The following is a 15,148-nucleotide window of genomic DNA, read 5'->3' on the forward strand; positions in this document are numbered from 1 at the left end:
ATATATATATATATATATATATATATATATACACACACACACACACGACATCTTCTTTATCCATTCATCAGTCAATGAACATTTGGGCTTGTTCATAATTTGCCTTTTTATGATAGTGTTCCTATAAACATTCTGGTGCATATTGCCCTTCAAATCAGCATTTTTGTATCCTTTGCATAAATACCTAGTAGTGCAATAGGTGGGTAATAGAGTAGTTCTATTTTAAATTTTTGAGGAACCTCCATAGTGTTTTCCAGAGTGGTTGCACCAGTTTGCATTCCCACCAACAATGCAAGAGTGTTTCCCTTTCTCTGAATCTTTGCCAACTTTGTTGCTTCCTGCGTTGTTATTTTTAGTTATTCTGACAGGTGTGAGGAGGTATGTCATTGTGGTTATGCAGCATGAACTAGGTCAGTCAGAGAAAGGGAAATATCATTTCACTCATATGTGGAATTTAAGAAACAAAACAGATGAACATAGAAGAAGAGAAGGAAAAATAAGATAAAAATTGAGAGGGAGTCAAACCGTAAGAGATTCTTCAATACAGAGAACAAACGGAAGGTCACTGGAGGAGACCTGAGTATGGGGAATGGGCTAAACTGGTGATGGGCATTAAGGAGAACACTTGTTGGGATGAGCACTGGCTGTTATACGTAAGTGATGAATCACTAAATTCTATTCTTGAAACCACTACTACACTATTTGTTAACTAACCTGGATTTAAATTTTAAATAAAGATAATGACAAGAAAAAAGAAAACCAATGAGAGCAACATGTGGCAGAAGCTTGGTCATGAAGAGGAGGAGACAGTCAGGATAAGAAAACAAAGGACAGGAAAAGATTTTTATTATTGTTACTTATTACATTTTAAAGATGGAAACCATGAGCCTGTTTAATAGCTGGTGTGAGGAAACCGTCTATAAAGCTCTTCCTCCTTCATTTAGGAAACAAAATAGTATAACATTTATTTTAATTTTTGAATTAGAGTATTAACATAGAAAATCATGAATATATTAGGGTAGAAGAATTACAGATATTTGCCATAGTATGATCTCTGCCTCGAGTACTTACAGTGTTTGATTTGAAATAAAGATTATATTAACTAACCACTTGTGAAATTAGTAAGATAGCCTTTTTTTCCCTTCAGATTTTTATTTAAACTTTATTTAGTTAACATAAATGCAATACTGGTTTCGCAAGTGGAATTCAGTGATTACTTACAATTCTCAGTACTCATCAAACAGTGCCCTTCTGAATAATGTCAGTGATGATGATGATAATGATGACGACGATGATGATATCAATGATAAATAGTCAATAAGAGTAACTAATATTTTGTGCTTAGCATTTGCTACATGCATATTTGACCATTTATTTATATTACCTCATCTAATTTATATGACCACTCTCTGAAAGAGTATTTGTATCCCCATTACAGGCACCAGGAAACTTAAAAACAGAGTTGTTAAATAATTTCCCAAGGTAATTAGGTACAAAGTTATGAAGTTGAAGTATGGCTCTCTCACTTAATACCAACATATATAATAGTTTTCTTTTTCTCTATTTGTCCTCTGCTCTCTTTATATATAAATTGTGGTGAAATATGGTAGCAGTGATGTAAATCAATATTGTGGGGAAGGGAGGAAAGAAAAGATAAACCTATGATAGAAAGAGTGTCTCCAGTCATTCTGGTTATTCACCTCATCTTCAAAGAACTTCTCTTTCTCTTAAGGAATGTGACAATAAGTGTTTTCTACTTTTCCCTTTACAATGCTGAGAATGCAGAACAATCCTTAGAGATAAAAAAAATACATCACTATCTATATATTACCTAAGCCCTTCTAATATTTCAATGATTTTTAAGACATCTTTAAAAGTCGCACATACTAGGGGCACCTGGGTAGCTCAGCAGGTTAAGTGTCTTACTCTTGATTTTGGTAGGTCATGATCTCATGATTCTTTTTTTTTTTTTAACATTTATTTATTTTTGAGAGAGAGGAAGACACAGAATCCGAAGCAGGCTCCAGGTTTTGAGGTGTCACCACAGAGCCCCACGCAGGGCTCAAAGCCATGAACCATGAGATCATGACCAGCTCAAGTCAGACCATTAACCGACTGAGCCACCCAGGTGCCCCAATGCTTATTTATTTTTGAGAGAGAGAGAGAGAGCACAAGCAAGGGAGGGGAAGAGAGAGAGACACACACACAGATTCCGAAGCAGGCTCCAGGCTTTGAGGTGTCAGCACGGAGCCTGATGCGGGGCTCAAATCCACAAACTGTGAGATCATGACCTAAGCTGAAGTCACCCGCTTAACCAACTGAGCCACCCAGGACCCCCATGATCTCATGATTCTTGAGTTCAAGTCTCACATCAGGCTTGCGCTGATGGTTCAGAACCTGCCTAGCATTCTGTTTTCCTTCCTCTCTTCCCCTCCTGGACTTGCACTTGTGCTCTCTCTCCCCTTCAAAATAAATAAATAACCTTAAAATATTTTAAAGTCACACATATTAATATTTAAAGAAGAGTGTTTATTAACAACATAAGTACTAACAAACCAAACAACCAACAAAGTAACCTTTAAACATATACAACCAATCAAGATTTTAATTATCTGTGTTCATAAATAATTGGCTCACCACTCTGACACTCTCACTTTATTCTTTTTAGACATTAACCAAAGAAAGATATTTGCCAGTCCTACAACACACAAGATATTCTGTCACATGCCAGTGGGGGCGATATAAGCTATTTGAGTGACCATCATAAAAAATACTAAAAATCAAAAGTTGCTGAGAATGTGAAAAGTGGGAATTCTCATAAACTTATCACCGTTGCTCAGAATAGTTTGATAGCTTCTTATAACTTCAGACTTAGGATCTTTCACACAGAAATTCCACTCTTAGATGCTTCCCCAAGAAGAATGAATATAAACGTAATATACACAAACACAAAAGACATATATGTGAATATTTATAATAACCGTGGTCACCAGAGTCTAACCTAGAAACAACCTTAATGTTCATTAACAAGTGAATAAACAGATTTTGTTTTACCCATACAAGACCGCTGACAATAGAATGATCAACTGACTCACTCACCCTCGTGATGAATATTTAGTTGTGTAAAAGCATGGAAACACAAAATACCATTACACTATAGGATTCAATGTACTGGAATTTGTTGAGTATTGAACAGAAATCTGTAGTGATAGAAATTTAAAAAGGTTGCATTAGGGAGTGGAAAATTGACTGTAAAGTCCACAAGAAACTCTGGAAAATTTTAGGTTTTTTTATTTTTTGTTTTATATGGTTATATAAAATTGCCAAAAATAATTGAACTGAGCTGAGTCTTATATATTATATTATTAGTTAATTATCTATACCTTTCAGACACAGACCTCAGAGATATTTCGGGACTTGGTTCGAGGCCACTACAAGAAAGTGAATGTCACAACAGTGAGTCAAAAATTTTTTTTATCTCCCAGTGCATATGAAAGGTATATTACACTATACTGTAGTCTATTAAGTGTGCAATAATGTTACATCTAAAAAATGTACATGCCTAAATTAAAAAATACTTTATTGCTAAGGGGTGCCTGGATGGCTCAGTCAGTTGAGTGTTTGACTCTTGATTTCAGCTCAGGTCATAATCACAGAGTCATGGGATTAAGCCCCCACACCAGGCTCTACACTGAGCATGGAACCTGCTTAAGATTCTCTCTCTCAACCTCTGCCCCTTACCCACACTCACATTGTCTCGCTCTCAAATTAAAAATATACACTACTGGTAAAATGTGCTAATCATGAACTGAGCTTTCAGTAAGTAACAATCACTGTTTATAGATCACCATAATATAATGTTAATAGTGATGAAAAAAGTTTGAAATATTTTGAGAATTACCAACATGTGACACAGAGACATAAAGGAGCAAAATGACACTTACAGACAACTCGCCAAATACAGAGTTGCCACAAACCTTCAATTTGTAAAAATAAATAAATAAATAAATAAATAAATAAATAAATAAATGCTGTATCTGCATAGTGCAATAAAACTAAGTATGCCTGTATATCCACATATCCATGGAAAGATATGTAATTTAAAAAAATTACCTGGAATTGTACATATACTATTATCTGCAAATAGCATCCATTTTTCCTTCATTCTAACATTTTTTTTACCTTTTAGTGTTCCTTAACTCACTGCATTACACAGAAAAATATTTCACGGTTTCATATCATCTTATAATTCCCTTAGTTTTTTTTTGTTTTTGGTTTATGTAGATACACTTTATTAGATTAAGAAAGTTGCATTTTGTAATAACCAGCCTGGGAAATAACCCCCTACAATCCTCATCTCCAGCTATTCAGATTCTTCTGACACTGCAGATATGACCATGTGTGATCTACAAGTTTGTGTAATAAAAAAGGACAGTGTGTTAATTAGTTTGAATGTGGTGATTTATTTCACAATGTATATATATATAAATCATCAACTTGTACACCTTAAAAATATACAATTCTTCATTGTCACATAGATCTCATTAAAAAGCTCTTGTTAAAAATATAAAAATTAATTTTAAAAGATGATATTGGATCCTGCTTCTTACTCTTTAGAATCACTGCTCTTGGAGAGGCCAGCTGACATGTCATGAGTAATCGAACAGCACATGGGAAGATTTACATGGCAAGTTGCTGGTATACGGAACCAACTCAACAGCAGTGTACATGAGCCATCTGGAAGCGGGTTGGCTGGCCCCAGCCCAGTTGTCAGACGGCTGCAGTCTTAGCAATATTTATTTTTCCCCCAGCTTTACTGTGATAGAATTGATATACAATATTGTGCACATTTAAGGTGTACAGTGTGATGATGTGATACATCTATAGACTGTGAAATTATTACGATAGTAGAGTTAATACTTCTACCAGTTCACATAATTACCACTTGTGTGTGCATGTGATGGGAACATTTAATTTGCTGTCTGAGCAACTTTCAAGCATATAATACAGTACTGTTAACTATAGCCACCACAAGATCTCCGGAACTTATTCACCTTATAACTGGAAGTTTATGCCCTTTGACTAGCATCTCCCTTCCCAGCCCACCCTCTGCCTTGCCCCTGGCAACCACATGCTAATCTGTTTCCATGAGTTCGGCTTTTCCAGATTCCACATGTAAGTGAGATCATATCTTAACAGCAATCTTTGTAACAGCTCTGAGCCCAAACCTCCCAGATAAACTGAATTCCAAAACCACAGAAATTGTGAGGAAATCAATTTTTATTAATGTTTTAAGTATTGAGATAAATTGGACATAGCAATAGATATAGCAATAGATAATTATAATCAATAGATTGCTGAGAGTTTTTATAAAGAATGATTGTGAAATATAATCAAATGCTTTGTGTTCACCAAATGAATAATTAATGTGATTTTCTTTATTTAATCTGTTAAAAAGATAAATTACATTGGTTTTCTAACATCAGATTAGATCCTTAAACGTTACCATTTTTATGCATTATTGAATTATTTTTCTTAATACCTAAGTTTGGACCTTTATATTGATATTCAAGAATAAAGAATAAAATTTGTAATATTCCTTCCTAGTACAGAATTTATTGGATTTAGGTCTCAATAGTGATTCACCTTGAGAAGTTACTTTTGAATTCTAACATGTCTTCTATTATTTATACACAGAAGCAGTTGTGAAAGATTTGAGTGTGTGTGTGTGTGTGTGTGTGTGTGTGTGTGTGTGTATTTTAAATTGGTAGAATGTTCTGGTTATTCACTTTATTTTCTGAGTTATCTTTCCAGACTATTGTTAAATTTTAATTCCTTTCAAAGACTCACTATTGGCTCCGCTACTGCATATTTTTTGTTTCATTAATCTCTGATATTTTCTTTGTAAGTTATTTCCTCCCATTTTCATTGGGCTTAATTTGCTATTGTTTTCTAAAGTCCAGGGAGGAGTAGTTAAGACATTATTTTTGATGTTGTCAAAAATAAATACATGAGTTACAATTTAATTAGAAATATTTTGAATTCCAGATTACATTCTTGACAAATCAATATGGTGGGAAGAATAATGGCTCCCCAAAGATATCTAGACCCTAATCCCCAAAACCTGTGAACATCATAACTTATATGGAAAATTGGCATTTTGTAGATGTAAAAATGCTAGAGACTTTATGAAGGGGAGATTATTCTGAGCAATCTGATTTGACTCAAACTAATCATCTGAATCTTAGAAACGACTCTTAAAATGAGACACTTGTTCTGGGGGTCAGGAATTGGAAGGAATTTACTTAAAAACACAATAAAACATGTCTGTCAACTATGCTCATATTAAAAAAATAAAGTAAAAGGATGCATGCCTCAGTTTAAAGCACACAAATAATATATTAAATGCCTTTAATGGCTTCACACTTTTCACATTTACACACCAACTTTGAAAGAGTTTAATTTGTGTTTTCTTCTAAGAGCTTGCTATCCTCTGGATTAACTCACACATTTAAATTCTGATATTGAAATCTATGGACCAAATCCTAGACTAACATAAGGTCATATTTTATCTTTATTCAAAAGCCACTAGACAGCCTCTCTTGCTGATGGGACTTCATTCTTTACTTTTTCAAAGTGAATTTCATTAAATGAGAATTGCCATGTACTCTTTTGGAGACGAGATCTGTGTCTAGTTTACATTTCAAACCTGTGACTTAGCACAGTGCCTGCCACTTCATAGGTGAACCCAGAAAACTATAGGAAAAGAATCACTGATATATTTTCAGGAAATCCAAAAATACACTAAGTGGAAGGAAATTTTAAACTAAAATCGTTATGATGAACTACTTGCAAGATGTCAGTATATATAGTCAGGGGATGTGTTGTACACGGTGACTTTAGGAATTGGCAAGGAGTTAGACTACTGTAGAGTGGCAGTTGGACATTTACACTGTGAGCTTACACTGTGTATGTTATCTGAATTTGGTGTGTGTGTGTGTGTGTGATTTGAGAAAGTGATATTCATTTAGGAGCAGATAATTTAGAAATAACTCCATTGAAGTTCACCTTATGTTCAGATAAAGCAATTTGCACAGTTTTTTTGTTGAGATCCTACAGAACTTTCATTTAAACTTTTATAAAACAGGGGCACCTGGGTGGCTCAGTCAGTTAAGCATCAGGCTCTTGATTTCTGCCTCAGGTCATGATCTCACCATTCATGAGCTGGAGCCCAGCGGGAGCTCACAGCTATCAGAGCAGAACCTGCTTGGGATTCTCTCTCTTTCTCTCTCTCTCTCTCTCTCTCTCGCTCTCGCTCTCACTCTGTCTCTCGCTCTTTCTCCCTCCTTCCACTCCTTCTCATGCTCTATCTCCCTCTCAAAATAAATAAATAAACATTTAAAAATAAAATAAAATAAAATTTTTCAGAACAAAACAAAAGCCTGACACATGAATTCAGCAATGCACCATTTACAATTGACTTTTTAAAATTCTTAACATGATGCATAGTTTATTATTTGGTACAGGTACAAATTAAGATAGATCAAATACATTTGTTACAACTTGTTCTTTGAAAGAGTTACATTTGTTTTATGTATAAAGGTAAATGTATTCAACTGAAGATCTAAAACTATTTAAACTATTATCCCCTTGTTACTTCATTTTTACTTGGAAAATAAGGGTTAAGGAGTAGTCCTTTAATTTTTGTAAATGTAACATAAAACTTTTATATTTTTTTTCCAGAAGGAAGTAAATCCAGAAAGGGATGAAGTTTTCTACCTATTTATTATACCCCCAGTTCCTGTCTAGATTAACCTTAAACACTGAGGCCTTTTCAAGGCTTTTTGCTCCCCAAAGATCTCAATTTTTGAGAATCATTCCAATTGTGTTAATTTGTAAGTGTTTTCAGTTTATATTTATTTAAGAGTTGCTTCTAAAGCAAAGACATTATAATTAGAGTGATTTCCACCATTCTGTTAGCTCCCTACAAACGTCAAAGAAGAATGATGTCTCCAGCTACCAAGTTGAAAAAGCCTTAGAAATTCCAAGGATAAAACATTCCAGGTGTTAATAAAGAAAAATCACTTACTACTTTATGGCATTAACCATATTATAAGATACTATAATATTATAAGATATTATAAGACCTTCTTCCATGTAAGAATATATGAATCGTGGTACTGTTTACAATGTTCTCATATTAAAGCAAACCAACAGCCAAACTATTTAGGGCTTAAGACAGCATGAAATAGATGCCAATTATCAGCTTAACTTGATGTATTTAATCATTTGAAAAGTTATTATTAAGAAAATATATGTTTAAAGTAATATTTAAAAATATATTAAAATTGAAATATAAAAATCATGTAAGTTTCAAGGGCATGGTACAAATCTCTTTTATCAGTATTGAACCAAAATCTATTTCACAAAAATACAAAAACCATACAGAGAAAATTAAAGTCTCTCTTCTTCACATAGACTCGACATATTAATACTTGTAATCTTGAGGGACTTGACCAGTGTGCCCAACAGACCCTCCACAAAATATCTATTATTGAGAAATACATATTGAATTGCAGTGTTTACAATTTAAAGAAAATATAGACAGCTCCATGAAAATTCTATATTCTCTCCTATGAAATAAAAATGTGGTGTGATTAATAGCAGTTCCTTCTAATGTCCCTGGGGTTGTTTCCCGAAGGCCATCATGCTTTTAAATATTACTACTAAAATATACCAACCGCTTAGTGCCAGTGCAAAGCTGGTCAGTCTGCCTAAGGTATTTGCTTACTTCTAAAGAGTTGAACAGTCAACAAAATTGCATATCGTCAAAATATCATTAAACTTCTAACTAAAGAAGAAATATGGGATTTTATTTGGTAAGATATAGCTAGATAATCTTTATGACTTGTTTCCTTTCTCAATTAAAAATGTGTTCTATCTGCGCATCTATGTATAATAAAACATTTTAAGAAAAGTAAATATGGCATGTTATTATGGAGAAAGGAATGTTTTTGTTTTATTAAAATAAGAGAACTCAAAAAACATTAGTTCCCTTGTTCATCTAGAAAGCAATAGAATGGTAAGAACAGAATATGAGGGGGCAAATGAGAGTGGTGTACTTAAGGAGATCTGTGGATTACAACCATACAAAGTATTTTCTTTTTTTGTATTTTTCACAGTTTATTTATTTTGACAGCGAGAGAGAAAGAGAGCGGGAGAGGAGCAGAGAAAGAAAGAAAGTTAGGGAGGCTATGTGTTGAAAGTAGGTTCAAATTCACAAAACCATGAGATCATGATCTGAGCTGAAAACCACAGTTGGACACTCAACTGACAGAGCAGCCCCGGTACCCCAGTATTTTCCATAAAGATACTGATCTCATTCATCCCCCAGGTTACTAACTTTTACTTTGTATTGTACTGTTCCAGTAAGAAGCATGAAATGATTTCATCTTTAGCTTGTATTCCAAATGCTGATGATATAATTGCAATGATCCATCAATTTTTCTTAAATGAGAAAACATATACTTGGGAGAAATCTGACCAGAATGAAAGATAAGGTCAATTTCTTCATAAACATTAGAAGTTGACCTACTGAGTAAGAAGTGCAAAATCTTTTTGGCTTTATTACATATAGTCAACTAAATTAGTTGACTATATGTAAATGTCACTAAATTATCAAAATACCATGCAACAAGTAAAATAGTATATTCTCTAGAGTTATGTAGTAATCATGGCAACTCAGTCACAGTTTGTAAATTTTAAAAAGACATTAATATAAATCTGTGATATTTTTGTAATCACTGCTGATGACTCGTGGTTTTGTTGTTGGTTTTTTTTTTTTTTTTACTTTTTTAAGAAGATATAGGAGTTTTCAGATTATAGGAAGACTGAGAGGAATATTTGCAAGCACATTCTATGATATTATAAACCTCAAATTTCCCAAAATTTTATTGAATTTAAATGTGCCCAGCCATGGTGGAAAATATATAACCTTAATTATCAAGAAATTAAAAAAAACTGATGATTTTCGTGGATATCCTTATTTCTATTTCACATTAGAGACCATAGATGGTATACTGTAGACCTTGATCACCCAAAGTTCAGCCATTCAACCTAGCATTGCTTTCTGCCACCTCAATATCAGAGATCTGAGAGTCGTTGTCAGAGAGGCATTTTAGGAATACATTAAAAATAAAATATAAATATCAACAAATTATATATACCCTCATTAACTCTCCTATTCTTGTTTTTTCTCAAGACAAATAATGGAGTATTGTTAGCACCATAACATACTTAGAATTGTTACAAAATGCTGGGACCATGATCACTTTTTATAAGTTTTGCTAAATGTATCAGAAATAATGTTGTTCTAACACTGGTGATGAGAATGGCATTGAAGTAGGTTTTGCAATAATGGTGAAAGGGCCCAATCACTGCTTCGTCTGTCCCTGTGACTCTGGGACAGAATCTAGATTCCATTCTTGTGGCATGGAGAGTGTGAGATGGCCAGGGTTCTTTCCTTAGGCTACTGAAGACATTGGCTTCAGAACTCAGAGTAAGCAAAATAGACAAGTGAGATAGGACCAAAACTATGTATGTTTGGGGTACGATTATAGCAGAATTTTTTACATGAGCCACTTGTTTCAGAATGGATCTAGAGGCTGTGAGTTTTCAGCTCCTTGCTTTCTTTAAAATAATGTAGTTACTTTTTTCTGAATTAAATTTGAAAATTTATTCTAAAACAACAGATCCAATATACACCAAACTCCAATTTAAAAAAAAGAAACATTGTTCATCTCAGGGTAGCACTTTGAGTAATTGTTTTTCCAACATGTTTCTGTGATTACTAAGGTCTGCTATGTTATGGCTGAGTAAAACTTGTACAGAAAACATTTGTACAATTCTACTTTTGGTCAAACTATTTTACTCTAAATAATATAGAGTGATTGAGTTAATAATAATTGAGTCAGTCCTTTTAGGACTAGATTTTTAGTGGATGCACAATAGCGACTAACTCTCACTTCTGACCATGCATTTTTGGAAACGACAGTCTGCTGAGAGTTTAGCTAAACTAACTCCTAATGCTGCTGACTCAGCACCCATTTGTGATAATAAAATTGCCTGCAGTGCCCTTGAACTGATATTAACCCCTCCCTCAAGTGCATATCCTTGTTAATAGCCCATAGAATCACCAGTAAATATAAGTTCTTGACATGATTCCCTCAACTGCCCCTGTGATAAATAAGAGGCCCCTCTGTCTCCCAGGGCTTTGCTCTTATTCACTGTTAGATAAAACCACCAAGAAAAATATTGAAATCCTGTTCTTTTTGGTTTAAATTGACTAATTGACCAGGACCCCAAAGTACTTCACACTCAAGCTCTAATGCAAGCATGTGCCCAGCTCTCTCTGCTCTCTCTTCCCACACTCTGCCTCGACTTCCCTAGGAGGCACCTTGAGTGAGCCTTGTGCCTTCTCCAGAACCGGTGATTAATTAAGTTCTCTATTTTGATTCCCTTGTGGTCTTCTGTTGAACCCTGGCTCACAACTTACACCCCCTTGTTACTTAATTAATGATAATTTAGTAAAGTCACAACACAGTAGGAAGCAGAACAGTTTTGATGGATGGGAGCTGAAATGAATGTTGAAAGGAGGATTCCTCTATTGATAGTCATATTCATTCAAAGTTTTATTTTAAGTGCAACCCAAAAGAAGGGACTATAACTATGTCAATAATAAGAAGTAGGGATCCAGGGAAGTTAAATTATGGTTCAGGAGAGAACATAAAAAATCACAGTAAGCAGTCCCATGAAGATTATAGAGAAGCAGCAAAGTCAAGTTATATGTTGTATTCATTGTTTCTGAAGATTTGTTACTGTCTTTGTATACATATATGATGTACAAATGTATATGTACATGCACATGTGCATGTGTGGATGATGGATTGGAATATACTCCATTCAATAGAAACATGTAGTTTTTATACTAAAACATTACAAAAGTAAAACTAGCCCATAGTCCTCTTTTCCTACATTGGATTTATTTCACTTTTTAAAAAAGTAGTAGATGATTCTATTTTAAATTTCATGTGCCTAAACTACTTCTGCTGACTCCTGACAACAGCATGCCTCTGATGAAGAACACAAACTGCAGGCTGTGACTGACACTGACAAGAAAAAATGGCACCTAGGTGACAAGCAATTAGTCAGATTCAAGCAAGGCACTTCTTTGTTCTTGATTTTATCTTACTGTACACCTTCTTTCCATTTCAGAGAAAAGAAATAGTGAGATGCCTGAGCACAGAGATGCTTTTATGAATTTTATTGACATTTTTGAAATTATATCTATATTTAAATAATAACCTTTGAGGCACATAGTTGATGCTTACAAGGAAACCAATATAAGATAGGATTTGTGAAAATCACACCAGAGTCACTGAATTTATTCTTCTTGGTTTTATCTGAGATGCAAGTTTCCCTCTTTATTCTGTTCCTGGTCATCTATTCAGTCACTTTACTGGGCAGCTTCCTTATTGTCACAGTTACCAGTGTGGATCCTGCTTTTCAAACACCCATGTATTCTTTCTCTGAAACCTATCACTTCTTGAAGTCTGTTTCACCTTGGTCATGGTGCCAAAGATGCTGGTAGATCTAGTGTCTTCGAGGAAAATCATCCTTTGTAGGCTGTGGTGCCCAGATGTACTTTTTCTTCTTCTTTGGCAGCTCTGAATGTTTTCTTCTGTCCATGATGGCTTATGATCGCTTTGTGGCCATCTGTAACCCTCTCCATTATTCAGCCATAATGAATAGGTCCCTGTGCTTGTGGATGGCTGTAGGCTCTTAGATGTCTGGTGTTCCTGTAGCCATGCTACATACAGCTTGGTTGGTGGCCCTTCCTTTCTGCGGACCAAATACCATAGACCATTTTTTCTGTGATGCTCCTCCAGTGTTGAAACTAGTCACTCAGGATACAACCAGGTATGAAATGCAAGCACTGGCCTCCCCACTACTCTTTGTTATGTTTCCCTTTTCTCTCATTTTGGTCTCCTACACCTGCATTATCACAACCATCCTGGGGATGCCTTCTGCTACTGGTCGTCAGAAGGCATTCTCCACCTGTTCATCACACCTCATTGTGGTATCCCTTTTCTATGGAACCGCCAGCTTGACCTACCTATGGCCCAAATCCAACCAGTCCCCTGACAGCAAGAAGCTAGTGTTATTTTCCTACACTGTCATTACTCCTATGTTAAACCCTACATCTACAGCCTAAGGAACAAAGAAGTGAAGGGGGATGTCAAGAGGACAATCACTCGGAAAGTCCTACAGAAGTTAGATGTGTTTTTAGTTCTATTGTGTAGAGTGTTAAAGTAGGAACAGCAGGGCCCACAGACAAAAGCATAAAAGGAATATAAGATTTGCTCTGATTTTATCAGTGTCACTTACTGTGGTGAGTGGATCTCAGTGTATCAGTCTGAGTCCCAACAAGAGACAGATGGTATGGTATTTTCAAATTAGGATATTTGAGAATATTTATTAAGGTGCTATTTACAAATTGGGAAGCTCATATGATGGAAATTCCCTATCTTGCCCTGAAGGGGACAAGAGAAGGGATATTGATTGGAACCTGGATGATCTTACAACTCTAAGTAAACTCCACACAGCAGGGTTGTGTTCTTTTTTTTTTTTAATAGTTTATTGTCAAATTGGTTTCCAAATAACACCCAGTGCTTCTCCCCACAAGTACCCCCCATCATGACCATCACCCACTCCCTCCCCCTCGCCCTTCAGTCCATGGTTCATTTTCAGATTTCAGTAGTCTCCCTTGATTTGTGTCCCTTACTATCCCCCACTCTCTTTCCCCCTTCCTCTCCCCATGGTCCCCTGCCAGGTCTCTCCTGTTAGACCTATGAATGCAAACATATGCTATCTATCCTTCTCTGCCTGACTTATTTCACTTAGCATGACACCCTCAAGGTCCACCCATTTTGCTACAAATGGCCAGATTTCATTCTTCCTCATTGCCATATAGTACTCCATTGTGTATATACACACATACCACATCTTCTTGGTCCATTTATCAGTTGATGGACATTTAGGCTCTTTCCATGATTTGGCTATTGTAGAAAGTGCCGCTATGAACATTGGGGTACATGTACTCCTATGCATCAGCACTTCTGTATCCCTTGGGTAAATCCCTAGCAGTGCTATTGCTGGGTCATAGGGGAGTTCTATGGATAGTTTTTTGAGGAGCCTCCACACCGTTTTCCAGAGTGGCTGCACCAGTTTACATTGCCACCAAGAGTGTAGGAGGGTGCCTGTTTCTCCACATCCTCACCAGCAGCCATACTTATATCGGACAAACAGGACTTTAAAATAAAGGCAGTAACAAAAGGTGAAGAAGGACACTATATAATAATTACAGGGACTTTACATGAAAAACAGATAACAATTATAAACATTTATGTGCCAAATTTGGGATCTCCTAGATACATAAAACAATTAATCACAAACAAAAGCAATCTTATCGATAAGAATGTGCTAATTGCAGGGGACTTTAATACCCCACTTACAACAATGGATAGGTCAACCAAACAAAAAAATCACTAAAGAAACAATAGACCTGAATGGCACACTGGAGCAGATGGAATTGATAGATATATTTAGAACTCTGCATCCTGATGCTAGGGAATTCACTTTCTTCTCGAGTGCACATGGCACATTCTCCAAGATTGATCACATACTGGGTCATAAAACAGCCCTCCATAAATACAAAAGATTTGAGATCATACCATACACACTTTCAGATCACAATACTATGAAACTCGAAATCAGCCACAGGAAGAAGTCTGGAAAACCTCCAAAAATGTGGAGGTTTAAAACTACCCTACTAAAGAATGATTGAGCCAATCAGGCAACTAGAGAGGAAATTAAAAAATATATGGAGATGAATGAAAATGAGAATACAGCAATTCAAACTCTCCAGGCTGTGTTCTTTAGTAGAGAAAGGAAGCCGTCTCAGCCTTATTTTCTTGACTTTCTCAAATCTGCTAGTACCTGTTCTTCATTAAACCAAGTCTGAGACAGGAAGCAAGGATGTCTGTCAATGCAGTATATACTGACCAGCCTTGTGGGCACACATCAGAAA

General features: G+C 35.5%; 1 pseudogene; it reads left to right on the forward strand.

The window, feature by feature from the left end:
* The window catches only part of LOC115305189, a 16,077-nt pseudogene extending 2,703 nt beyond the window's left edge, over window positions 1-13,374 (forward strand).
* Window positions 13,375-15,148: the final 1,774 nt, after the last annotated feature.

This window comes from Suricata suricatta, chromosome 10, assembly GCF_006229205.1.
Source record: "Suricata suricatta isolate VVHF042 chromosome 10, meerkat_22Aug2017_6uvM2_HiC, whole genome shotgun sequence".
Taxonomy (NCBI): domain Eukaryota; kingdom Metazoa; phylum Chordata; class Mammalia; order Carnivora; family Herpestidae; genus Suricata; species Suricata suricatta.